This window comes from Triticum aestivum, chromosome 3D (genome assembly GCF_018294505.1).
Source record: "Triticum aestivum cultivar Chinese Spring chromosome 3D, IWGSC CS RefSeq v2.1, whole genome shotgun sequence".
Classification (NCBI taxonomy): Eukaryota; Viridiplantae; Streptophyta; class Magnoliopsida; order Poales; family Poaceae; genus Triticum; species Triticum aestivum.
The window spans coordinates 598,852,280-598,879,527 of NC_057802.1; the positions used below are offsets into that span (position 1 = coordinate 598,852,280).

At 44.1% G+C, this 27,248-nt stretch overlaps 1 pseudogene; it reads left to right on the forward strand.

The window, feature by feature from the left end:
- The window catches only part of LOC123080822 (polyubiquitin-like), a 121,074-nt pseudogene that overhangs the window by 42,918 nt on the left and 50,908 nt on the right, over positions 1-27,248 (forward strand).

Below are 27,248 nucleotides of genomic sequence, written 5' to 3' on the forward strand. Positions count from 1 at the left end.
TAAAAGCTCCGGGGCCAGACGGACTCCATGCTATCTTCTATAAAAGATTTTCGCCCATGTTAGGGGATGACCTAATTGAGGATGTTCTTCAAGCAATCAATACATGCATTATCCCAGCTGGTTGGAATGACACTGTGATCGTGATGGTTCCAAATGTTAATACAGCAGAAAAGGTAACCCAATTTAGGCCGATCAGCTTATGTAATGTGGTATATAAAATAATTGAAAAAATGGTGGCTTCTGGTTTGAAGGTTTTCCTACCAGATATTATTAGCCCAACTCAAAGTGCCTTCGTGCCTGACAGACTTATAACGGATAATATTTTAGTAGCTTATGAATCAAGAATAAAAAAGAAGGTAGAAAGGGCTTGTGCGCTATAAAATGATATGCACAAATCTTATGACAGAGTTGAGTGGCCTTTCTTGAAGGAAATTATTTTGAGAATGGTTTCCGTCAAGATTGGGTAAATTTTATTATGCAATGCATCTCAACGGTCGAATACAGAGTAAGGATTAATGCGGAGGAAAGTGAGAGCTTCAAGCCTACAAGGGGTTTGAGATAGGGGGCCCATCGTCACCATACCTTTTCTTGTTATGCACTAAGGGTTTGCATGCCCTACTTTGCGGAGGAAAGTGGAAAAATTTCAGGAGTAAGAGTCTGTAGAGACGCTCCACCTATCATAAATCTTCTTTTTGCGTATGATTCATTGATTCTTATGAAAGCAAACCAAGACAATGTGAAAGCTCTGAAAGCAGCACTAGATCTATATTGTGACGCTTCGGGACAATTGGTAAGTGTTTGAAAATCCTGAATTTTCTTCAGCCCTATCACGAAGGTGGAAATAAGAAAACAGTTGTGTACAACACTGAATATAATGACGGAGGCTCTCAGTGATAAATATTTGTGTTTGCCAGCAAATGTGGGAATAGATAAATCAGACTGTTACCAATTTCTGATTGAACGTATTGTTAAGAAAATTAGTTGCTGGAAGAAGAAATTACTATCTGTCGGTGGAAAGGAGAACCTGTTCAAGGCTGTGATCCAAGCCATACCCACCTATGCAATGTGGGTCTTTAAAATTCCTGAGAAAATTTGTAAAGAATCATTGACGTGATAGCGCATTTTTGGGGAGACGACAAGAATCAGAACAGGATGCATTGTATGTCCTGGTGAAAATGTGCGTACCTAAAAATCAAGGAGGAATGGAATTCTGTAATATTCACTCTTTCAACTTGGCCTTGCTAGCTAAACAGGCGTGGTGTCTTCTGGATAAGCCCGATTCCCTGTGTGCTTCCCGATTCCTTGTGTGCTTCTATCCTAAGGGCTAAGTACTACTCCGGTGGTGATTTGTTGAACTCAAGCTAAGGAAAGGATCTTCTTTTACCTGGGAAAGCATTATGGCAGGCACAAATTCCTTGAAACGCGGTTATATTTGGCGACTGCGAAACGTACAAAATATCAATATTTGGGAAGATGCCTGGATCCCAAATTGTGCCACCAGGAAAGTTGTAACACCTAAGAGGGGACAAATGATAACTAAGGTAGGTGACCTCAGTGATCGTGCTTCCAATAACCAGGATGAAGACCTGATTAGACAAACTATGTGGCCCATCAATATACAATGGATTCTTTCAATTCCACTCTGCAACATGATATGCCTGATTTAATTGCTTGGATTTATACGAAAAATGGTATGTTCCCGGTTTGGTCAGCTTACTCTGTCGAGTGGGATCACCGGTATGGCACCAAATTAAGACACTCTAATGGGATGGGGCGAACCACAGTTAACCCTGTTTGGAGTAAGATATGGAAGTTAGCATGTCCGGCAAAAGTTATAAAATTTATATGGCATACGCTACATGGAACACTGCTAAGTCGGCTTACACTCGCTAATGAACTTACGAAGGTCTCGCCCATTTGCTCTACTTGCTCTGAGGGTTTAGAAGACACAAAGAATATGCGCTCTTCCGGTGCAGTAAAGCCAAGGAGGTTTGGAAAAGGCTGGGGTTGGATGACATTATTGATAAAGCTTGCGAAGTCGACCACGCTGGAGAGGCGGTGTTGGAGTACCTACTACTTCTTCCAGACCAAGAATTGTGGTTAATGGGTTACAATAATGTGCGTGAGATGATTGTTGTCTCAGCATGGTATCTATGGTGGGAAAGATGGAAACCGGTGCACAAGGAGAAAATGCAAAATGCAATTCAGATTTCAATTGGGGGGGGGGGGGGGGTGGGGGGTTAGCACTTACCACAAACTTCGTAAATTCTTTATCCCCCAAGGCTTCTATGAAAAATGTGGGTGGTCGTGTCCCCCCAAAGACTGTGAAACTTAACGTTGACGCTTCTTTTGACCATGACCTGCTTAGGGGTCCATGCCAACAGAGCCTCATCTTCGCCAACAAACAACTGGAGGACGACAACCGCAGCTTAACTGACCACAACATCTGGAAGGAATCCACCCTCCTCATTCTCCGCCCGTGTAGGCCATGAGAAAGTAGGATGACGCACATCTTTGTCAAAATTCTATACGGGAAGACCCTCACCCTTGAGGTTGAGAGCTATGATACCATCGAGAATGTCAAGGTGAAGTTCTACGAGCAGGAAGGTACTCCCCCTGTGCAGCAGTGAATCATCTTTGATGGCAAGTAGCTGCAGGAAGACCGCACCCTGGCGGACTACAACATTAAGAGAGAACCTACCGTTCTTATGTTGAAACGCCTTTGTGGTTGCTGAGCTACATGGCGTGCCATTCAACAACCAGTTTTATTTTGCTGGAGCCTTCTTTCCAGTAGTGGTGTGTTAACAGTAAAGTAGTATGAAGTATCATTCTAGTATTGTACGTTAGCATATAAATATATGCTCAGGTATTGTTCCTTCACAGTTGAAGTGTGGTGTGTTTTCAGTAAAACTACTTACTATCATTGCTCCGGTATTGTTCCTTCGTAGTAAAGTGTGGGGTGTTTCTAGTAAAACTACATACTCCTACTATCATTTAGTAGCATGTTAATGTGTTGAGTGGTTCTTTTCAGGCCAATACTTTTTGGCATCCTAAAAAATAAGTTGCCCTCCCGAACTTAAGAAATAAGCCACCCTCAAATTATGTTGACGCTTCGAAATTAGTTATCGCATAACTAGTTTAGAAGCTCCAAATAATGAGAGAGATGGCTTACGAGAGAAGATGAGGACCGGGCAGCTTAGTTTTTTAAGCCTTCAAAAGAATTGGCCCTATCCTTCTATCAAGTGGAACTACTATTAAGTACATGTGTTTGATTAAGAGGCCAGAAGCTATTAGACGTAGACTTCTTTTGATGAATCGCACAGCCCTCTAGGGGTGGCGTGAGTTGTATATATATTGGTGTTACATAGGTACAAAGTACAAATCCTAACCATACACGGTTAGGTATATAGAAGCTATACGTAATACAATTACATAGTCTAACACCCTCCCTCAATCTTAACTGTAGCTTGAAGTACAAAGCAAGTTAAGATTGCGCCTACAACTTTCAAACTGAGGTTGTGGAAGTGGCTTCGTGAAGATGTCAGCAAGTTGATCTTTGGAGGAGATGAACTTGATATGAAGAAGCTTCTGTGCAACACGTTCCCTCACAAAATGATAATCAACTTCGATGTGCTTGGTACGAGCATGAAATACAGGGTTAGATGAAAGGTACGTCGCACCAATATTATCACACCAAAGAACTGGTGGCTGCCCTTGAGAGACTCCCAACTCTCTCAACAGAGACTGTACCCAAATGAGCTCAGCCGTGGCATTGGCAACCGCCTTGTACTCTGCTTCAGTGCTACTCCGAGATACTGTGGCCTGCTTGCGCGCACTCCAGGCGATCAAGTTGCGACCAAAGAAGACATCATAGCCCCCCGTTGATCGACGGTCATCCAGGCTCCCAGCCCAATCTGCATCAGAGAACGCAGAGAGAGCACTCGAGGAGGTAGACCGAAGATGCAAGCCATAGGTGACAGTATGAGAGAGATAACGCAGTATACGCTTCACAGCTGACCAGTGTGATGTCCGAGGAGCATGAAGATACTGGCACACACGGTTAACCGCATAGGAGATATCCGGGCGTGTGATAGTCAAGTACTGCAGACCACCAACCACACTGCGGTACTCTGTAGCATCATCTGAAGAAAGCAAGGCACCATCCAAGGTTGATAACCGATCTGTCGCAGACATAGGGGTAGTAGCATGCTTGCAATGCAACATACCAGCACGTCGCAGCAGGTCCAAGGAGTACTTATGCTGAGTGAGAGTCAAACCAGCAGGAGACCGTGAAACCTCCAGACCAAGAAAGTAATGGAGGGCACCCAGATCCTTGACAGCAAAATGACCACCCAGAGCAGACAACAGACGATCAGCGGCGGCCTCTGAGGAGCTGATAAGAATAATGTCATCAACATAGACCAGCAGATACATAGTAACCTCGGGACGATGTAGCAGAAACAGAGACGTGTCAGCAGTGGATGGAACAAAGCCAAGACATCGAAGCACTGAGCCAAGTCGTGCATGCCATGCACGTGGAGCCTGTTTAAGTCCATAGAGTGCCTTAACGAGACGGCACAGATGATGTGGACGAGCAGGATCAACAAAACCTGGAGGTTGCCGCATATACACCTCTTCCTCCAAGACCCCATGAAGAAAAGCGTTCTGAACATCAAGCTGACGCAGAGACCACCCTTTGGTAACAGCCAAGGACAGAAGCAGACGGATAGTGGTAGGTTTGACAACTGGACTGAACGTATCCTCATAATCAAGACCGTACCTTTGCTTAAAGCCTTTCGCCACAAGCCGCGCCTTGTAGCGCTCGATAGACCCATCCGCATGCTTCTTGACCTTGAACACCCACTTGGAGTCAATAATGTTGACACCAGACATGGGAGGAACAAGGCGCCAAGTATCATTCCACTGAAGAGCCTGAAGCTCCTGTTCCATGGCAGTACGCCAGTGAGGAATCCGAAGAGCCGCCTGAAAATGTCGAGGCTCAGCACTGGGGTCAGCCTCCGTCTGCGCCACACACGCCGCAATCCACGCAACCGTGCCATCTCTGCGCTCTTTTGGGCGAAAAATACCACTCTGACTGCGTGTATGAGCACGTCGAGTAGCGGTAGGTGGCAAAGGTGGTGGCGGAGGTGGTGTCGGAGATGCAGTTGAAGAAGATGGTGACAACAACACAGACGAATCACCAGTCTCAGGCGCGTCATGTGGAGCAGAGGACCACGCAGGGGTCGATGGAGAGGCGGCCGAACCAGGCGAGCGAGGCAACACCTGGCCAGGCATGCGGTCTGGCGGGGCCGACCTGCCTGGGGTCGAAGCAGCAGCAGCCGGCTCAGCTAGCTCGAGCGGACTAGGACGCGCCCCGCGCGGAGCCAAAGCAGTCAGCCAACTCAGCCGGCTCGGGTGGCAGGCCAGGGCGCGGCCCGCACGAAGCAGCGACACTGGCTCAGCCGTCTCGGGTGCCAGCCTAGGTCGCGGCCCGCACGAAGCAGCGGCAGCTGGCTGGGCCTGCGCCAGCAAGCCAGCGGACGAGGGGCCAAAGGGAGGCAAAGGGGTGCAGATGCATGTGCCATGCACAGGAGAAACATCCCCTGAACACGCACCATCGAGTTCCCGAGCGACCACATGCGACGAATCATCCAGGAGCTCAAGTCGCGCTCCTCGCCCAATACCTGCACCATGGTTAGGTAGCAACGAGGGAGTATATGCAGCATCTACAAATTGAACAGGCAAAGGTAAAGTAGAGTTCTCAGGTGTAGTGGGAGTGGTGGAGGTGTCCGGAAAGTGCAGAAAAAGGAAAAACATTCTCATCAAACACCACATCACGAGAGATGTAGACGCGGTTAGAGGGAACATGAAGACACTTGTACCCTTTATGAAGAGAACTATAACCAAGAAACACGCACTGTTTAGACCGAAACTCCAACTTGCGTTGGTTATATGGACGAAGATGAGGCCAACACGCACACCCAAAGACCTTGAGAAAAGTATAATCAGGAGTTTCATTCAGCAAGAGTTCAAGTGGTGTTTTCATCTGACGGAGTCGTGTAGGAAGTCTATTAATAAGAAAGCATGCAGTGGAAAACGCATCACTCCAAAACCGGAAAGGAACGGAGGCATGGGCAAGCAAAGCAAGACCAGTCTCAACTATATGGCGATGCTTACGCTCGGCTACACCATTTTGCTGATGTGTATAAGGACAAGACACACGATGTGTGATTCCAAGCTTATTAAAGAATGCGTTGAGGTTGTGATACTCACCCCCCCCAATCTGATTGCACGTGAATGATTTTGTGATTGAGCAGACGCTCAACATGCGCTTGGAATTGCAAGAAAACATTAAACACATCAGATTTGCGTTTAAGAAGATAAAGCCAAGTGAACCGACTGTAAGCATCAATAAAACTAACATAGTAATTATGGCCACTAACAGAGGTTTGAGCATGGCCCCATACATCTGAAAACACAAGTTCAAGCGGTTTATGGACTACACGACTCGACTCAGAAAACGGAAGCTGATGACTCTTGCCTTGCTGACAGGCATCACAAACTGCATCAACATGTTTAATGGACACAACTGGAAGCTCATGACGATGAAGTACATGGCGAACGATGGGAGTGGCAGGATGACCAAGGCGTGCATGCCAATGTGATGGAGACACACGAACACCACTGAAGGCACTGGGAGCTGGTGGCACATCAAGCGCATAAAGACCATTATTGCGTAGTCGACCTCTAAGAAGTACGTCCCTCGTGTCCCGATCCTTAACAAAAAAATGAAAAGGATGAAATTCAGCAAGAACATTATTATCACGAGTAAGTTTAGGAACTGAAAGCAAACTACGTGAAACAGAGGGAACACGAAGGACATTAAGAAGACGTAATTGTTTGGATCGATGTGTAAGAAGTGATGCCTGACCAATATGTGAGATGTGCATACCTTCCCCATTAGCGGTGCGAACCTGATCGTGTCCACGGTACGGCTCCTGTGTAGAGAGCTTGCCCATCTCACTCGTCAGGTGATTGGTAGCCCCCGTATCCATGTACCAAGATGCATCAACTGGGTAAGAAGGAGTATGCCCCTGCTCATGAGTCGCGAGGGCAGCCTGCTTCTCATTGCCCTTGCCATTGTTCCCAAGCCCCAAGAAATCCTGCTTGAAGCGACGATGGCAACGAGAAGCAAGGTGACCATCAAGCCCACATAGCTGGCAGGGAATCTGAGCACCACATGAAGGGCAACAGGCACGGACTCGACCTCCTGTCGAGGTAGTGGTGTTCCGCGAATTAGTCGCGGTCGGCGGAGGCTTACCACCCGTTGGTGGCTTGGAGGGCTTGCCCTTCCCACGTGTTGCAGCGTTGGCGGAAGGAAAACTCGACGTAGACCGGCGAGCCTGGATGCGCTGCTCGGTAGCAAGGAGACGTGCGTACAACTCTCGTGGCTGGATGGGAGTGTCACGACCATTGATATTCTCCACCAAATTATCATAGTCGTCGCTCAGTCCGTTGAGTACATAGGAAGTGAACTCCTCCGGACCAAGCTCCTTGCCAATGGAGGCAAGTGTGTCAGCCATACCCCTCACCTTGTTGAAGTAGTCAGTGACGGTGAGATCATGAAGCTTCACCTCCCCAAGCGCAGTGCGAATGGCATGAGCCCGCGCCTGAGACTGCGAAGCAAAACTGGTGTGAAGAGCCGTCCACGCGTCCCGAGATGTAGAGGCGAAGATGACCAGTGACGAGACCCCCTCCGTAAGAGAGGACTGGATGGCGGAGAGGATGGCCTGATCCTGAGCCACCCACGCATGATGCCCTGGATGGTATGGCGGCGGGCACGGCAGAGTGCCATCAACAAACCCCTCCAAGTAACGACTGCGGAGAAGTGGTAAGACCTGAGCACGCCATGACAGATAGTTATCCATCGTCAACTTCACCGGGATGAGATGCGCAAAGTAGAACGGTGCATGAGATACACCATAATCCAAAGGCGGCGGCGGCGCATAAAAAACCGGGGGTGAAGGACCACTCGGCACGGCGGACGAAGCCACCAGCTCCGTCGATGCACCGCCGTAGGGCGCTCCGTATGAAGCGGGCGCACCATAAGGAGACGCAGGCACCGAGGTTGGCGGGTAGGCGCAGGCCAATGGGGCGGCGTGGCCATAGGACTGCTGCAGCGGAGAGGGAGCCGACCACAGACTAGCCGGCGCGACGCCGTAGGAGCCGGCCACCGGCGGCTGTTGCAGGGACGAAGCATCCTGATGTGGATGTGCTGCTCCGTAGGGCACATACGAGACGCCCTGGTGATGCACGTCCGAGTGCAGAGGCGGGACGCCACCCGAGCCGGATTGCTGATGAAGATACGGGGCAGCGCCCTGGTAATGTGTATACGGAGCGGCGCCGTAGGAGCCTGCTGGCGGGACTCCATACGGATGCAGGACAGCGCCCTGGTGACTGGCGGCTGGAGCGGCACCGTACGGCGCAGACGGGACGGCGGCGCCATAGGAGCCCGCCGGCGGCTGAGCGGCGGAGTCGCCGACGACTGGCAACGGTGGCACGGCGGAGCCCTGGGCAGTGGCAGCCATGGAGGCGCCAGCCAGGGAAAGCAGCGGCGGAGAAGCCAAAAACGGAGAGGCCGGGACGGCCGGAGCGGCGGCTGGAACGGCGGCCGATGCGGGAGGAATCGCAGCTGCGGCGGCCGGCACCGAGGCCATAGATGCGATCGTGGCGGCAGCGGAAACAACGATCGTAACTAAGCTGATACCATATTAGATGTTGACTTCTTTTGATGAATCGCATAGCCCTCTAGGGGTGGCGTGAGTTGTATATATATTGGTGTTACATAGGTACAAAGTACAAATCCTAACCATACACGGTTAGGTATACAGAAGCTATACGTAATACAATTACATAGTCTAACAGAAGCTAACCAAAGGGGTAAATTTGCGCAATAGTTTTTGAGAACCTTTTTACGTAGAGCAAACCGTGCGTCTTTTCCTCCTCCTTGTCTTGAGCGTCTGAAAAATTATCATCCTCACAAAAAAAGGCAACAACCAACCTCCCTCCGTAAGAAAAAAAACATAAAGGGCTCCCTCACTACTTGCTCTCCCATGAGTAAAAGGAAAACCAGGACACGAGCGATTGGCCGGCCATCTGTGGCCGTGCTACCTGTCGCCGCTGCTCTCCCCGTCCGCCCAGCCACCCCCAATGCTGCCAAGCTGTCGGCCCCTGTGCAATGCATCGAGCCCCCCCGCAGGGGTACTCCACTCATCCCTTCTCTCCGTCCTTCATCCCTCCTCCACAACTCTCAGCTCCCATCCATCCTTTATATCCCATCTCACTTCTCTGTTCATGTACTTATTTTTATTTGTTTTTTGCGATACGATGATTATGAGCCATAGATTTGATATAGTGAATACACATCCCTTAGTACTTGTTGCATATTCGGAAGCTTGATGTGTTCTTTTTGTGGTTGACAGTATGCATAAGCAAAATCTACATCGCTATCTTGCAAAAGGACCAACCTAATTGAACCACATATGTATAGTCACTAGTGCAGAATCGTGCTTTAGCACCGGTTCGTAAGGGCCTTTAGTGCCGGTTCTACAACCGGCATTAAAGACTGGAGACTAAATGCCCCCCTTTAGTACAGGTTCGGCACGAACCGGCGCTAAAGTGCCACCACGTGGCACGAGCCAGGCCCGGGTGCGGGTAGACCATTAGTACCGGTTGGTAACACCAACCGGTACTAAATGTTTTGGGGGGGGGGGTTGGTTTTATTTTTTATTTTTCCTTTAATTTTGTGTTTTCCATTTAATTCTTTTTTGTTTGCTGGTATTTTACGATACTACATATTGTACACGTTATGCATATATATAAATAGATTTCTCCTACATGTCTCACAACCACCATTAATTATTCACACATACACATGTATATATATACCATTTCTCCTACATGTTACCTTGGTGCCTTCGGAGCACGATGACAAGTGGTTCATGGGGCCGGTAGCGAGTAATAGTATTCTCCTTTGGGATCTATGACCTGGTCGAGCAAAAATCCCGCTATTTCCTCTTGAAGTGCTGGTATGCGCTCCGTTGGTAGGAGCTGCTCCCGCACGTCTCTGAACTGTTAAGAAGGAGATCAATATGCATGTGTATTAGTTGTGTGACTAGATATTAATAATGGTGTAAAAATTGTGAATAGTGTTCTGACAAACGTACCCAGTCCTGTCTTTGAGATCTGCTCCTTTCGGACGCCATTATGCGAATGTTCTCGCAAACATAGTATGCACACAGATCAGTCCCCAGCGCCTGCTTCAGGGCCTTTACGAGAATGTAATTTAATCAGATAATGATTAATCAAGCATGCTAATTAATTAATGGTATTGAAACAAGAATTAAAGAGATGGTAGCTAGCTAGCTAGTACTACTTAATTACTTACCTTGGGTCGTCACCAATACAGCTTTTTTCCAGTTGCCTGGCGTCACCTTGATGAACTTTGCCCAAGCCCTGCCCGCCAGCAAAGAAAATGAATAAAGGGGTTATTAAATAGTTGACATCAGGAAATGACCAACTAATTAAATAGGCCGAGATATAGTTAATAATGATTGAAATTACCTGTCGACTATCCCCTTCACGTTGGCGAAGTCAGTTTCTTTCTTAAGTAGTGAGTCCAGTACTTCAACTGTTCCTTTATCAACTTATTGGTAACTGCATGCGCACACGTTTGCATGTCTTAAGTAAGCGGGTATGTGCATAACACTAATCAACTACCCTAAACCCTATAAACTTAATTATTAACATCTAGCTAGCTAGTATGCAAAAACAGAATTTGTAGTACAAGACAGTGTGACTCACAGGATGTTGTAGGAAAGTAGTATATCTTCATTGGTATTGAGGTGCTTGAAGAACTCTAGCATGCTTTCCTCTAAACTTGCTCGACAACTTGGAATTTTCCATGTGTGTTCATTAACGGTATTTGGGTCAATGAACCCAATGCCATAGCGTCCAGATTTTTTCATTTCATACATCTTCATCCTGCATAATACCACAGAAAAGAATATAGTGAGGATAATTACAGGTAATGATTGATCAAAATGATCACTACAGCTAGCTTGACACTGAAATTACAGAAAGAAATCACTTACAGACAATAGCAACTGATGAGAGATTTGTCGAGTGCGTCTTGATTGAATAATTGAAAAAGTTCTGTATACTCAACGGACAGAGCTTTCTCATGGAAGTAATGCTCCTCCTTGACATTCACCATGAGGGACTCTCGATTGGAAATCTTGGTAATTGATACGTCTCCAACGTATCTATAATTTTTGATTGCTTCATGCTATATTATATACTGTTTAGAATGATTATTGGGCTTTATTATACACTTTTATATTATTTTTGGGACTAACCTATTAACCGGAGGCCCAGCCCAAATTGCTTTTTTTTTGCCTATTTCAGGGTTTCGAAGAAAAATGATATCAAACGGAATCCAAACGGAATAAAACCTTCGGGAACGTGATTTGTGGAACAAATGCAATCCAGGAAGCTTGGATTCCAGGCCAGGGCATCAACGAGGAGGCCACGAGGTAGGGGGCGCGCCTACCCCCCTAGGCGCGCCCTCCAACCTCGTGGGCCCCCTGTTGCTCCACCGACGTACTTCTTCCTCCTATATATACCTACGTACCCCCAAACAACCAGATACGGAGCCAAAACCCTAATTCCACCGCCGCAACCTTCTGTACTCGTGAGATCCCATCTTGGGGCCTTTTCCGGCGCTCTGCCGGAGGGGGCATTGATCACGGAGGGCTTCTACATCAACACCATATCCCCTCCGACACTAGTAGAAAAAGGGGCTTTCGTTCGGGCCTGGCCAGCCCATTAGTCCCGGTTCTTATACGAACCGGGACCAATGGGTGCATTCGTCCCGGTTCGTGAGCCCAGGTGGCCGGCCGGGGCCTCGTGGGCATTGGTCCCGGTTCGTCTGGACCCATTTGTCCCGGTTCTAGGCACGAACCGGGACCAATGGGCCTCGTTCCAGGCCCACATCCATTGGTCCCGGTTCGTGGCACGAACCGGGACAAATGAGTTGCCTATATATATAGCCCATCGCCGGCGAGCAGAGCACTCCATTGTGCTCTGTTTTTTGCTGGCCGGCCAGGTGAGGGCATTTTGGTGCTCTAGCTCACCTCCTATGCACATGAGGTGTTTGATGAAATGTCCGAGCCACAATAGTTAATATTTCTTCTCTCGAAACTCGACCTCCGAGCTCCATTTTCCCCGAGATTTTTCTAGGTTTAGCGGTCCGTCACGTCCTGTCCCTGTCTTCACCGCCGTCGATCGCCCACGCGGATCTCGTCGCCGGCACCACCGTGGTGAGCCTCTTATTCTTATCTTCTTTCTGAAAGAAAAAAAATTCTTACTTCAGATAGATACTTGTCTAATTTTCTTACTTTTATTATTCCTTGTTATTATATAGTGCGATGGTTCTGGTATCCGCCCCCGTCGGCCCTCGTCCTGTCTATGATTCGGATGTGGTATATATTATCTTTTTCTAACTATTTGGTTCATTTATTGTTTATGACAATTATGCCGACCAACGTGACATATATTTTATTTATGTAGGAGGTGGTTGAACCGGAAATTCCAACCGACCCTATTGTCGAGAGCTTAAATTTAGTTGAAGAAGAAAACAATTACTGGAAGGAAAAAATTAAAAAAATTGAAGAGGAGAAGATGATATTGGAGTTGCACGTTGCGGATTTCGTCGATGATCACAAGATCAAGATGGATGCAATGCGGTTGAAGATTAGAAAGATTAGAAAATATGCCATTCATACCGAGGCTTGGTATCATTATGCCGTTGGATCAATTGTTACGTTAGTTGTGACTCTGATCGCATTTGTTGTAGCATTGAAATGTTTTACATAGTTTCAATGTATGGTTTAACTAGATGCTCTGGAGAGCTATATGTTGTTCAATTTGAACTATGTATGTACTTTGGTTTTAATGTGATGATGAACTACTAGTAATTTTGGTCACTTATCTATCCGAGTTCATTTGTAATGCTCAAAATAATCAGTAAATGCATGAAAAATAACAAATGAAGTCAGAAAGGGTTGAAAATTGATGATGTGGCTTTGAATGGTGCATTTTGAACACAGAAAAACTATGGAGTTCAAATAAGTTAAAGAAAAAATGAAATCCCTTTGTAGCAGACGAGTTTTCGTATGAAACCCTGATACTTCGAAAGAGATTGTCCGTTTTGTACACGAAGTGCATCCAGTTTTTGCCGTAAGCCTCTCTACTTTCTTGCACATGCTATGTGGGTGAAATGATGACACCATGCCAAGTTTCAACCTTTTCAGAGTTCATTTGTAGTGGTTTCCATTTCAGGGTCTTATAGCTCAAAATAATCAGTAAATGCATGAAAAATAACAAATGAAGTCAGAAAGGGTTGAAAATTGATGATGTGGCTTTGAATGGTGCATTTTGAACCTAGAAAAACTATGGAGTTCAAATAAGTTAAAGAAAAAATGAAATCCCTTTGTAGCAGACGAGTTTTCGTATGAAACCCTGATACTTCGAAAGAGATTGTCCGTTTTGTACACGAAGTGCATCCAGTTTTTGCCGTAAGCTTCTCTACTTTCTTGCACATGCTATGTGGGTGAAATGACGACACCATGCCAACTTTCAACCTTTTCAGAGTTCATCTGTAGTGGTTTTCAATTTCAGGGTCTTATAGCTCAAAATAATCAGTAAATGCATGAAAAATAACAAATGAAGTCGGAAAGGGTTGAAAATTGATGATGTGGCTTTGAATGGTGCATTTTGAACACAGAAAAACTATGGAGTTCAAATAAGTTCAAGAAAATGAAATCCCTTTGTAGCAGACGAGTTTCCGTATGAAACCCTGATACTTCAAAAGAGATTGTCCGTTCTGTACACGAAGTGCATCCAGTTTTTGCCGTAAGCCTCTCTACTTTCTTGGACATGCTATGTGGGTGAAATGATGACACGATGCCAACTTTCAACCTTTTCAGAGTTCATTTGTAGTGGTTTTCAATTTCAGGGTCTTATAGCTCAAAATAATCAGTAAATGCATGAAAAATAACAAATGAAGTCAGAAAGGGTTGAAAATTGATGATGTGGCTTTGAATGGTGCATTTTGAACACAGAAAAACTATGGAGTTCAAATAAGTTCAAGAAAATGAAATCCCTTTGTAGCAGACGAGTTTCCGTATGAAACCCTAATACCTCGAAAGAGATTGTCCCTTTTGTACACGAAGTGCATCCAGTTTGCCGTAAGCCTATCTACTTTCTTTCACATGCTATGTGGGTGAAATGATGACACCATGCCAACTTTCAACCTTTTCAGAGTTCATTTGTAGTGGTTTTCAATTTCAGGGTCTTATAGCTCAAAATAATCAGTAAATGCATGAAAAATAACAAATGAAGTCAGAAAGGGTTGAAAATTGATGATGTGGCTTTGAATGGTGCATTTTGAACACAAAAAAACTATGGAGTTCAAATAAGTTCAAGAAAATGAAATCCCTTTGTAGCAGACGAGTTTCCGTATGAAACCCTGATACTTCGAAAGAGATTGTCCGTTTTGTACACGAAGTGCATCAAGTTTTTGCCGTAAGCCTCTCTACTTTCTTGCACATGCTATGTGGGTGAAATGATGACACAATGCCAACTTTCAACCTGTCCAGAGTCCATTTGTAGTGGTTTTCAATTTCAGGGTCTTATAGCTCAAAATAATCAGTAAATGCATGAAAAATAACAAATGAAGTAAGAAAGGGTTGAAATTTGATGATGTGGCTTTGAATGGTGCATTTTGAACACAGAAAAACTATGGATTTCAAATAAGTTCAAGAAAATGAAATCCCTTTGTAATAGACGAGTTTCCGTATAAAACCCTTTGTTAAGTAATTAGAAACAAAATAAAATAAAATAAATAAGTATTTTGTTCTAAGTAGAAACAAAACAAAATAAATAATGCAAAAAGGAAAACATAAAAAACTGGGAAATAATAAAAAAATCTTATAGCTTTTTCATAAACAAAACAGAATAAATAAAGCAAAAAAGAAAACAAACTAGTGATTCACACAAATTTCAAAGAATTAAAATTTAAACTATTCAAATTTGGAAACTAATGGCAGTAACAGAAAGTTTATAATTATTCTAACCTAAAAGCAAAAATTGTAAAAAAATAAAAGCAAGAATCAAAAGAAAATATATAATTCAAAAAATAAAACAAATACTGGAAAAATAAAAAATGCCACCTATTGGGCCACACGGCCTGCATACGACTAGAAACCCGTCTGTACATGGGCCAGGATGCAGGCCCGCAGGCCCAATAGGCCCAACAAGGCAGTGACAAGGGTAGGCAAGTACTGCTTGCATATTAGAGAGGAGCTCAGCACCTGAGCCGCAACGCAGCTTATAAACAGGTGCTGAGCTCTCTCAGCTAGCGAGGTGGGACTAAACTTCCCACCGCACCGCGCCAGCGCAAGGCCTTTGGTCCCGGTTGGTGGAACCAACCGAGACTAAAGGGGGCATTGGTACCGGTTCGTGGCACCAATCGGGACCAATGCCCCCCTTTAGTTCCGGTTGGTGCCACCAACCGGGACCAATGCTCTGAGTATATAAGAAACACTTGTGAAAAATTCTCAGTTTTCATCGCCAGTTGCCCCCATCCCTCGACAACGCCGAGCTCATCGACGCCGTCAGGCTGCTCCACCTCGCTGTCGTCGCCGCCGCCGCCAAGGCCGTCGCCTCCCCGAGCCCGCGCCATCCTCGTCGCCGGCCTCCCCGAGCCCGCCGTCCTCGTCCCCGTCGTCGCGTGCCTGCCCGAGCCCACCCTCCTCGTCCTTGTCGCCGCGTGCCGCCCGAGACCGCCCCCCGTCACCGCGTGCCGCCCCGAGCCCACCGTCCTCGTCACCGGACTCCTGCCATCGTCGCCCCCCTCGAAGTGGGCACCCGCCCCCCTCCCCTTTCCCATGGTCCCGAGCGCCCCTTGCTTTGCCCCTGCTCCATGGTCGCCGCCGGCCCCGACGCATTGAAGAGCAGAAGGAGAGGAGAAGAAGAGAAGGAGGGGAGCAGCAGCAGCCCCTTGCTCTGTCCAATTTTCTGAATTTTCTGAATTTTTTTACAGATATGAACAGTGCATATAGAGGGTGTTTGATGAAATGCTAGATGGCTTTGGACATTTTTTGAATTTATGAATTTTCTTGTAATTTTTCCGGTTGTAAAAGAGTTATGAAAATTTAGAATATGCTAAATATATATGTCAAAAATGTTTTTTATTCATAGAAAGGTTTTTGTTCATATATAGAAAGTTTATATATATATATATATATATATATATATATATATATATATATATATATATATATATATATATATATATATATATCCATCCTACCACCCGGTGGTTGTTACCCCATATGTCTCATATACTACCATGTTGTACTATATATACTACTTAATCATTTTAAATATATTCATATATTATATCTAAGATATTCAAAGCAAGTTACCTGAAAAAATTGCATATGAGCCCATAGTTTTTGTTATATTTGTGAAATACGTAAATATTTGTACGTAAAAACGTGCATACTCAAAATATGGTATATACTACCTAAAAATTAGTATATATATACTACCTAATCATTATTATATACTACATACTACACGTACATACTCTCGATTTTAACAGATAATACATACAACATATACAACACAAGTGGTGGTAACTACCACTGAGTTTTTGTTATATTTGTGAAATACGTAAATATTTGTACGTAAAAACGTGCATACTCAAAATATGGTATATACTACCTAAAAATTAGTATATATATACTACCTAATCATTATTATATACTACATACTACACGTACATACTCTCGATTTTAACAGATAATACATACAACATATGCTTGTAGGAAACATTTGTCCTATATATATATATATATATATATATATATATATATATATATATATATATATATGAGAAATGATGTTCATAGAATATTTACCAAGTATATATGTATTTTTGTTCATATATGTATTTTTTTCATAGCATTTGTTTCCATTTATATATGTATGTGGCTATAGATGGATATATATGAGAAATGATGATCCACGGAAGAAGAAGTTTTTAGAGAAGTTTTATATATCTAGCTAGGAAGAAGGAAGAAGAAGAAAAAGAAGGATAGGAAAAAGAAAATAAGAAGAGGGAGAAAGGAGAAGAAGAGGAGAGGAAGAAGAGGAGAAATAAATAAGAAGAGGAAAAAAGAAGAAAAAAAAGTTCTATTTTTTCTTCTTCTCCTCTATTCCTTTCTTCTTCTCCTCTTTTTTCTTCTTTTTCTTCTTCGATCTTCTCATCTATTCCTTTCTTTTTCTCCTCTTTTTATTTCTTCTTCGTCTTCTTATTTTTTATCGTGTATGTCGTTGTCGATATACCCCCTCCCGATAACTTCCACATGAGGGGGGGGGGTCGATATACCCACTCCTCGATAACATTATTTGTAGGAGATATGCCCTAGAGGCAATAATAAATGTTATTGATTATCTCCCTGTTCATAATTATGTTTATGTTCCATGCTATAACTGTTGTGGTTCCCGAGCCCGTATATCCATAAAGGCTCTGGGGAGAACCCATATGCACGTGTGGAATAATAAACGATAAAATGTATTCCTAGTCATGCCTCTAAGACTAGCTCAAGTGTTGCATGATGATTATGTTTTCCCAATCATGGGCATGTCTATGCCAAGCAACTTTGAGGGCACAATGTCAGGAAGGACATTTGTGTTGAATCGACCCGAATTGATGTTATGCTATGAGATACATTCGTCACAAGTTTATTGGTACATAACACAGAGATGGTTAACGTTTGCATGATTCCTTAGACCATGACAGTATCGAGTTTCTTCATGCTTGCTTCATGAACTTTGGGGTTTGTTAAACGTCATCCGTAAATGGGTGGCTATTACGGCGGCTTACGGGTTCATGGAAAAGTGTGTCAAGTAACTTGATAGCTCAAGATTGGGATTTGCTCCTCCGACGATGGAGATATATCTCTGGGCCCTCTCGGTGTTACGGTATCCATCATCGTCTGGCCAGACACTTTGTGATTTGATCACGGGGATGCCGGAACACGATAACGAGAAAAGAGAACAATACCGGTAACGAGGTAACTAGCATAGTGGACAAGTTGTTGATCCACGGGAATGCCAACATGTCTCACCTCCGGTATTTGTAACATATCGCGAAGCAACAGGAATAGCACACGGCAACTGGAGGTTCACTCGAATATTTATTCGTGTGGGTATAGGGGTCAATATGGGTATCCACGGCTCCGATGTTGATCATTGATCGGAAGGGGTTCCGGGTCATGTCTATACTTCACCGAACCTATAGGGTCACACGCTTAAGGGTCATCTATCTGCTGAATACTAGACAGGGAGTCTGAGAGAAAATCATCGGAAAAGTTTCGGACACCGAAAAGTTTCGGACAGCGGAATCGTACCGCAGAGAGAGGTCATCGGATAAGTTTCGATGATACCGAAAAGTTGTTTCGGAATACACCATTAAGTCAAATTGGTTTCGGCACATGCCTGATAATTCTTGGAGGATGCCAGAATCATTCTGGAAGCTTTTTGGAATTTTCTGAGATAAAAACCGGAAATGTTCCGGAGCTGCCGGAGCCACTTCAGATGCGTTTCGCAGATGAAAATCACTAAAACCGGAATTGTTTCGGAACGCGTTGAAAATCATTTTAGTGGGTATTGGAAATGTTCTTAGCCCACATAAATATTTTCAGTTCGATCAGACGCTGAAAAATGTCGTCGTGAATAGTGAAAATCAGCTTTATGGTTACTTTATGGAAAGCCACCTTTTGGGGCTTTGCTCCAAAAGATCTTGGGGATGACATGGATGGATAGGAGCCATTTTTGGGGCCCCTCATGGGGGTGTGGCCGGCCACATGGGGTATCCCCCCTTGGGGACCCTCTAGTTCCTTGGTTTCACTCCTAGGTCCTTGTGGAAGGACTTCATTCATGTGCATTTTGGGTTTTTTTGTGAAACTACCCTACCCCCTTGGGATTTCCTATAAATAGAGGTGGAGGGGCAGCCCTCCACACTCATCCCTTGCTCTCATACACATGCCATGCATTATCTGGCTTCTTCTCTCCCTCCCACGAAAAGAGTTTCGTAGGGCCGTAAGGCTGTCTGGGTTCCGGCAGGAACTAGTTCTGGACGGCGAAGCCCTGCCGGATAGATGACACCGTATGTGTGCAACTCTGTAGAGAGATCGTAGTTTCGGTCTTAGTTCGTGAGTGCCTCCCGAAGGGCTGTCCGCGTGACCGTCCGAGTTTCGAAGGTCCTCCCGAAGGGCTGTCCGAGTGACCGTTCGAGTTTCAAAGGTCCTCCCGAAGGGCTGTCCGCGACACCGTCCGGGGGGCTGTTCGACCGCCTCCTGGAGGGCTGTCTGAGGAGCAGATGAGGGTATACATCCTCGCGGTTGGGAGGTTGTAAATCCTAGCTGCGGGGATCTGCACCGCCGATCGTCATCGACTCTACTTCCCGCTGCGCTACGAGTCGGTAACGAAAAAGATCAAACCATGTATGCAGTCTCCATAGTGGTCCTGGGCTGGTGCGTAGGTCGGAAAATTTTTGTTTTCTGCTGCGTTCCCCTACAGTGGCATCAAGAGCCGTGCTATGCGTAGATGCAGGTTTCGATGTAGAATACATGGAGATGTATGGGTATTGCATAATATAATTAGGTAGTAGATGAGATCTATTGCTGAAAATTATTTATGCGGGTGACAGATGAAATCTGTTACCCGAGGTTCTTGTTGCTTCCCTAGAATTTGCGTTTGCTCAATCTCGAGACAGCATGGTGGAATTTGACAAAGTTCTGGCAATCCGTGATCCTGATTGATCATGGAAGTGCTATCAGTTCTTTGGGTTCTGCCGTAGTCAAAAGAAAGATGAAATTCGCAGATGAAAGGGCATTGCAGATATGATCTGCACGGGGGTCATGCGTATGACGAAGTTTAGTATGGGGCTCGAGATTTAATTATCCCGTGTTTCATACACCCCGAGATGTTAATCTAGCAACCTGAATAATCATACTTGATGATAAAACGTTGGTAGCTGCGGTTTAAGTCAAAACCTTAGAAGCCACGTAAAATAAAATTTTGCATAAACCTAATAGAGGCGTCTAACTTGGTTTTGCAGGATGTGCATGTGATGTGGTATAGCAGTGCTCATACTAATTCGATTATGTATGAGATGACTATATGATGTAATTTGATTAACATGACCTGCGTGTCATGATTCGGCATGATGGCTGGAGCCATATGATTGCACTTTAATGACCTGCGTGTCAACCTTGTTGTAATGCATTATTTTGTTAGCTATAAAGATAGCAATATTATCTGGTGCATCGACAAGGTGGTGGCAATCTTCGTGAAGGTGACCACCAACGCGAATGCCGAAGACGAAGAAATGAAATACTTCTCCGTCAGAAAGGGCTATACCATATCATGCTATTATGAATTGCCTGAGATGTTTATCCCTTATGATGCACCCTTCTTGATTGCGCGGTAGTCGCTTTTATTAGGGTGATCTCTCACTTAAAATATCAAGTAGTTAGTGTTCTCCCAAGTGTAGCACCGTCACGGCACCTATCTTTTCGGGGTGCGCCATGGATGCATGGGTACGAACGATTAGAGAAGTGTGAGGCGGGTGAGGTCAGACCTCGCAGCAAGATCACTTGGTTGTCTTGACGTTCATGGCAGGATCGTCCTGAGCTCGGAACACACGCATCGAAAGATGAGCAAGAGTCACATAGAGATGTGATCGGCAAGTTGGCCTACCGATTAAAATTCCCGTTATGAGATGATGATTCTATGGCGATGAATTGAAGTCTGGATCTTGTATCACTCAAAATTAATTGTGAGAGATATTGATTTGAGTGGGAGCGCACTGTTGAATTAACATGTTTAATTCTCAGTGCAATTAATTATGAACACTGTCTAAGTGTTTCTTGCAAAATAGTTGTAGAATAATGGCTCGCGTTTCCACCTTCCCTATTAAAATTGAATAACTGTTAAATATCTGGTTAAAACTTTACGATTGGTAACGTAATATGAGGATTGTCCTCAAAAGTGCCGAGAAGGACTTTGTCCTATCGCATGCTTTCCGTATCCTCCCGCTAAAGCTATGGATCATGTGACTCTCGTCCTTCGATCCAAAAGCTATAATTCCGTTTCAGTCAAGTGCAATATGTTTGCTTCCATGAAACCCAAACTTCGAAAGTTGGGATAGTTATATGATATTCATGGAACTGAAAATTATTTTCAGATACAAACAAAGCAATGTTTGTTTGCAAGTATTAGTAAAAGTGTTTACTATGCATTTGACTGTTGGGAAAGGGATCCAGAAGAACGCCTGTCATATAATGAAAGGTGAATAAAACAACAACTTAAAGAGAAAGGAAGTGTCCAAAGGGTGTTAGTATGACTTACACGCCTAGGAAGTCCGGGGCTAACGCCACTCTTAAGTTGGGTGCTTCTTTTGCGAGTAGGAGAAATACTAAAAGTTAAACTGTTAGAAGTATAAAGGCAGAAAGAAAGATGACTGGAATATCCAGCTCATGTATGAATGTCATACAAGTTTTTGATGTATAGTAGGCTGGTCAAAGATATAGTTCTTGGGAATTATGGTTAAACATGTTAATCACTAATTCTTGGGTATTGTGAGTTAATCACAAAGATACCCGCTCGATTGCATTCAATTGCGAATCACTGTAAGAGCTACTATGGCCTAAAAAGACTAGCCAGAAATGAGGTTAAGGTATACACAGGGAACATAGTAAATGTTACTATACCTTCCATCGGTGTATTACCGTCTGTATTTATTTTCATAATTCATTTAGAGTTTTACAAACTCTCGCCCATTGCATAAGGTATCTTGCAAGAAGGTTGTTCATAAGAGAACCTTTTATGTTCGATGTTATGAATAACACAAGGGCCATACTTTCATTATGAATGAGATGTATGTTATGAATATTGATAATAATACAATACCTCTGGGTTTACTTTCATAATTCATTTTAGAGTTTCATACACTCTAGCCCATTGCACAATGTTTGTTGCAAAAGAGTTGTTCATAAAAACAACAATTGTTGTTAAGTATTATGAATAACATGAAGGGCCATGCTTCCATCCAAGATGGGACGTATGTTATGAATATTGAGGGTAATATGATACATCCATAACACTGACGCTAAATGTCGCAAGACTAAAAGAATACCACACAAGTGTGGCACTACATTTGGTCACATTGGAGAAACCCGCATGGAAAATTCCATTATGATGGATTTTGAAGTCTTTTTGATTTTGAATCATCTGACACTTGCAACTTTCCTCCGAAAAGTGAAGTGACTAAAATACCGTTCACAGGCCATAAGGAACGAACAACAAACTTATTAGTGATCATACATTTGATGTGTGTAGTCCGATAAGTGTTGTTAGTGGTGGATTTATTTATCTTCAGAAATGACTCAAGTAGATATATGGATATTTACTTGATGAGACGTAAGTCTGGATCTTTTGAAATCATTCGAAAGGTTTTCAAAAATGAAGTAGAAGTTATTGTAACAAGAAAATTATCTTTCTGCAATTTGATTGCACAAAGGAATATTTGAGTTACATGTTTAGCGAATGTCTGATGAGTTGTGAAAGGGGTTTCATAACTTGCACCTCCCGGAACACCACTGCAAGTGAAAAGTCCGTGGAGATGTCATCTAACCATTTATGACATGGTAAGGTCAAAGATGACATAAATAAATTTGCCATTATCCTTTTTAAAGTGATGCTTTAGAGACTGCGGCTTTTACACTGAAAAGAGCTACATCGGGTCTGTTGAAATGAAGCCATGGTATGGTACGCCCAACCATGTTGTATCTTTTCTTAACATTTGGAATATGGGGCTTGTGTAAAAGGTTACAAACCTAGTCCAAATCAGACAAGTGCTACTTTGTAGGTTATCCCAAGTCATTGGGTATTCCTCCCTCACTATACCGAGGCAAATAGGTTTGCCACAAAGAACGGTATGCTTTTAAAGAGAATGGTTCTTTCTAAAAGGTGAGTGGGAGAATAGTGCAACTCGACGAGATAAACAGTATCTTCATCAGATCAAAGGAAAGAGACCTTGGAAGTAATTCCAGAGTTTCCTACTGCGACTGATACGGAAGTCTCTACAATAAAATGTATGAACTTCGGTCGAACTTGCAGCTGAACCACGTAGGCAAGGCTCGTGCAAACCTCTCAGGTGCGCAAACGAGATATTGTTGTTAGACAACATTATACCTACGATACACAAGGAAGCGTTGATGGGCCCTGACTCCGGAATTGGCTAAATGCCAATACAACCCGAGTTAGTTTCCATATAAGTGATTCAAGATTAAAACCTTGATACACCTTTCGGAAGACTTAGAGTCTAAAGAATATTTATGGAACTTAAAACTGATACGGATAAAATGTTTTATCCATAAAGCTCGACTTGTTGGAATAACAATTTCAAGAGTTGACTACGATGAGGTTGTTTTCATCGTAGCGATGCTTAAAGTCGGTTCGGGTTGAACTAGCAATTAATACATATTTCAATCATGAGATATGAAACATGGATGATAAAAGGATTTCCATCTGATGGAAATGAAAGCTAGGACTTGTATATGATACATTCCAAAGTAATTTGTCGATCCAGAGGATGCTAGTAGGTATGCAAACTTCAGAGTTCCAGCAATGGACAGAAGAGAGCAAAATGGAGTTGGAATCTTCGGGTTTTGATGAAATGGTCAAAGGGGTTTTGACTTCATCAATGGGTAACGAAGATGCTTGTAATTCAAGAAAGTAAGTGGGAGCGTAATAATATTTCTAAACCTTATGTGCTTGGCACATTGGTAATTGGAAATAAATTTCTTGACACGAATTAGGACTTCATTTGAAAATAGTTTTTCGATGAAGTGCTTAGGCTAAATAGCCTCAATATTAGGCATGATGATCTATGGAGATAGATTTACCTAATGGGGCTAAGCAATGAATACATATTGACAAGATGCTAAAACCTTTTAGCATTTAAAACGCCAAGGAGTGATTCTTGCCAAAGTCACATGGAAGGAGTTTTTGCAAGACTCGGTGTCCCAAAACACTGATGAGTAAAATACATGATGCAGATTCCACACACTTTTGTGTTTGGATTAATCATGTATTCCATGGTATGTAAAACAACCAGATATGTCCGATACTCCCAAGGTGTTGCGAGTATGGATACTAAAGTGATCAAAGTACTGATCGTGGGACAACAGTGAAAGATGTCATTGAGTACTAGAGTAAGTACTGATGATATGTTTTCTTGCAAGCGGAGATCATGAAGAGTTCGTTGTAAAATGTTACATCGATAGTCTTCATCTTTTCACCGTGCGATTTTCGATTTAAGTTAAGGGTTTTGTGTAACACACAATGTGGTGGCACAGTTAGTTGGAATTTGTTCAAACTAGTTACTGTGGCGAATTCTATAACAAGGGCTAAGTATGTTGACGCTTTAGAAGCGACAGAGAAGATGTTGAATCATATAGTTCATTCATGAACTTAGTATAGTTCCAAGATGGCTTTTGACAATGGGACACTACTGCAGGTAGTTGCTCCAAAACTCAGTCTGAGGAATCCAGGTTCGACCTGTGATTCACATACATACAAAGCCAAGTCCACACAAAATATGAATTTTGTGAAAACGTGAAAACGCGAGGACATGCAAAGATACACACGGAACTGAAGTCGTCAGATCCATTGGACATCAGGCTATACCACAAGCGAAGCATATTTACACCGGTGTGCCACAGGTGTGAAGTGCATTAGCATAAGCTAGATTATTGTCTCTAGTACAAGTGGGAGTCTGTAGGAGATATGCCCTAGAGGCAATAATAAATGTTATTGATTATCTCCCTGTTCATAATTATGTTTATGTTCCATGCTATAACTGTTGTGGTTCCCGAGCCCGTATATCCATAAAGGCTCTGGGGAGAACCCATATGCACGTGTGGAATAATAAACGATAAAATGTATTCCTAGTCATGCCTCTAAGACTAGCTCAAGTGTTGCATGATGATTATGTTTTCCCAATCATGGGCATGTCTATGCCAAGCAACTTTGAGGGCACAATGTCAGGAAGGACATTTGTGTTGAATCGACCCGAATTGATGTTATGCTATGAGATACATTCGTCACAAGTTTATTGGTACATAACACAGAGATGGTTAACGTTTGCATGATTCCTTAGACCATGACAGTATCGAGTTTCTTCATGCTTGCTTCATGAACTTTGGGGTTTGTTAAACGTCATCCGTAAATGGGTGGCTATTACGGCGGCTTACGGGTTCATGGAAAAGTGTGTCAAGTAACTTGATAGCTCAAGATTGGGATTTGCTCCTCCGACGATGGAGATATATCTCTGGGCCCTCTCGGTGTTACGGTATCCATCATCGTCTGGCCAGACACTTTGTGATTTGATCACGGGGATGCCGGAACACGATAACGAGAAAAGAGAACAATACCGGTAACGAGGTAACTAGCATAGTGGACAAGTTGTTGATCCACGGGAATGCCAACATGTCTCACCTCGGGTATTTGTAACATATCGCGAAGCAACAGGAATAGCACACGACAACTGGAGGTTCACTCGAATATTTATTCGTATGGGTATAGGGGTCAATATGGGTGTCCACGGCTCCGATGTTGATCATTGATCGGAAGGGGTTCCGGGTCATGTCTATACTTCACCGAACCTATAGGGTCACACGCTTAAGGGTCATCTATCTGCTGAATACTAGACAGGGAGTCTGAGAGAAAATCACCGGAAAAGTTTCGGACACCGAAAAGTTTCGGACAGCGGAATCGTACCGCAGAGAGAGGTCATCGGATAAGTTTCGATGATACCGAAAAGTTGTTTCGGAATACACCATTAAGTCAAATTGGTTTCGGCACATGCCTGATAATTCTTGGAGGATGCCAGAATCATTCTGGAAGCTTTTTGGAATTTTCTGAGATAAAAACCGGAAATGTTCCGGAGCTGCCGGAGCCACTTCAGATGCGTTTCGCAGATGAAAATCACTAAAACCGGAATTGTTTCGGAACGCGTTGAAAATCATTTTAGTGGGTATTGGAAATGTTCTTAGCCCACATAAATATTTTCAGTTCGATCAGACGCTGAAAAATGTCGTCGTGAATAGTGAAAATCAGCTTTATGGTTACTTTATGGAAAGCCACCTTTTGGGGCTTTGCTCCAAAAGATCTTGGGGATGACATGGATGGATAGGAGCCATTTTTGGGGCCCCTCATGGGGGTGTGGCCGGCCACATGGGGTATCCCCCCTTGGGGACCCTCTAGTTCCTTGGTTTCACTCCTAGGTCCTTGTGGAAGGACTTCATTCATGTGCATTTTGGGTTTTTTTGTGAAACTACCCTACCCCCTTGGGATTTCCTATAAATAGAGGTGGAGGGGCAGCCCTCCACACTCATCCCTTGCTCTCATACACATGCCATGCATTATCTGGCTTCTTCTCTCCCTCCCACGAAAAGAGTTTCGTAGGGCCGTAAGGCTGTCTGGGTTCCGGCAGGAACTAGTTCTGGACGGCGAAGCCCTGCCGGATAGATGACACCGTATGTGTGCAACTCTGTAGAGAGATCGTAGTTTCGGTCTTAGTTCGTGAGTGCCTCCCGAAGGGCTGTCCGCGTGACCGTCCGAGTTTCGAAGGTCCTCCCGAAGGGCTGTCCGAGTGACCGTTCGAGTTTCAAAGGTCCTCCCGAAGGGCTGTCCGCGACACCGTCCGGGGGGCTGTTCGACCGCCTCCTGGAGGGCTGTCTGAGGAGTAGATGAGGGTATACATCCTCGCGGTTGGGAGGTTGTAAATCCTAGCTGCGGGGATCTGCACCGCCGATCGTCATCGACTCTACTTCCCGCTGCGCTAAGAGTCGGTAACGAAAAAGATCAAACCATGTATGCAGTCTCCATAGTGGTCCTGGGCTGGTGCGTAGGTCGGAAAATTTTTGTTTTCTGCTGCGTTCCCCTACATTATTTTCCCATGTGTGTATGTCGTCGTTGTTGATATACCCCCTCCCGATAACTTCAACATGAGGGGAGGGGGGTCGATATGCCCACTCCCCGATAAC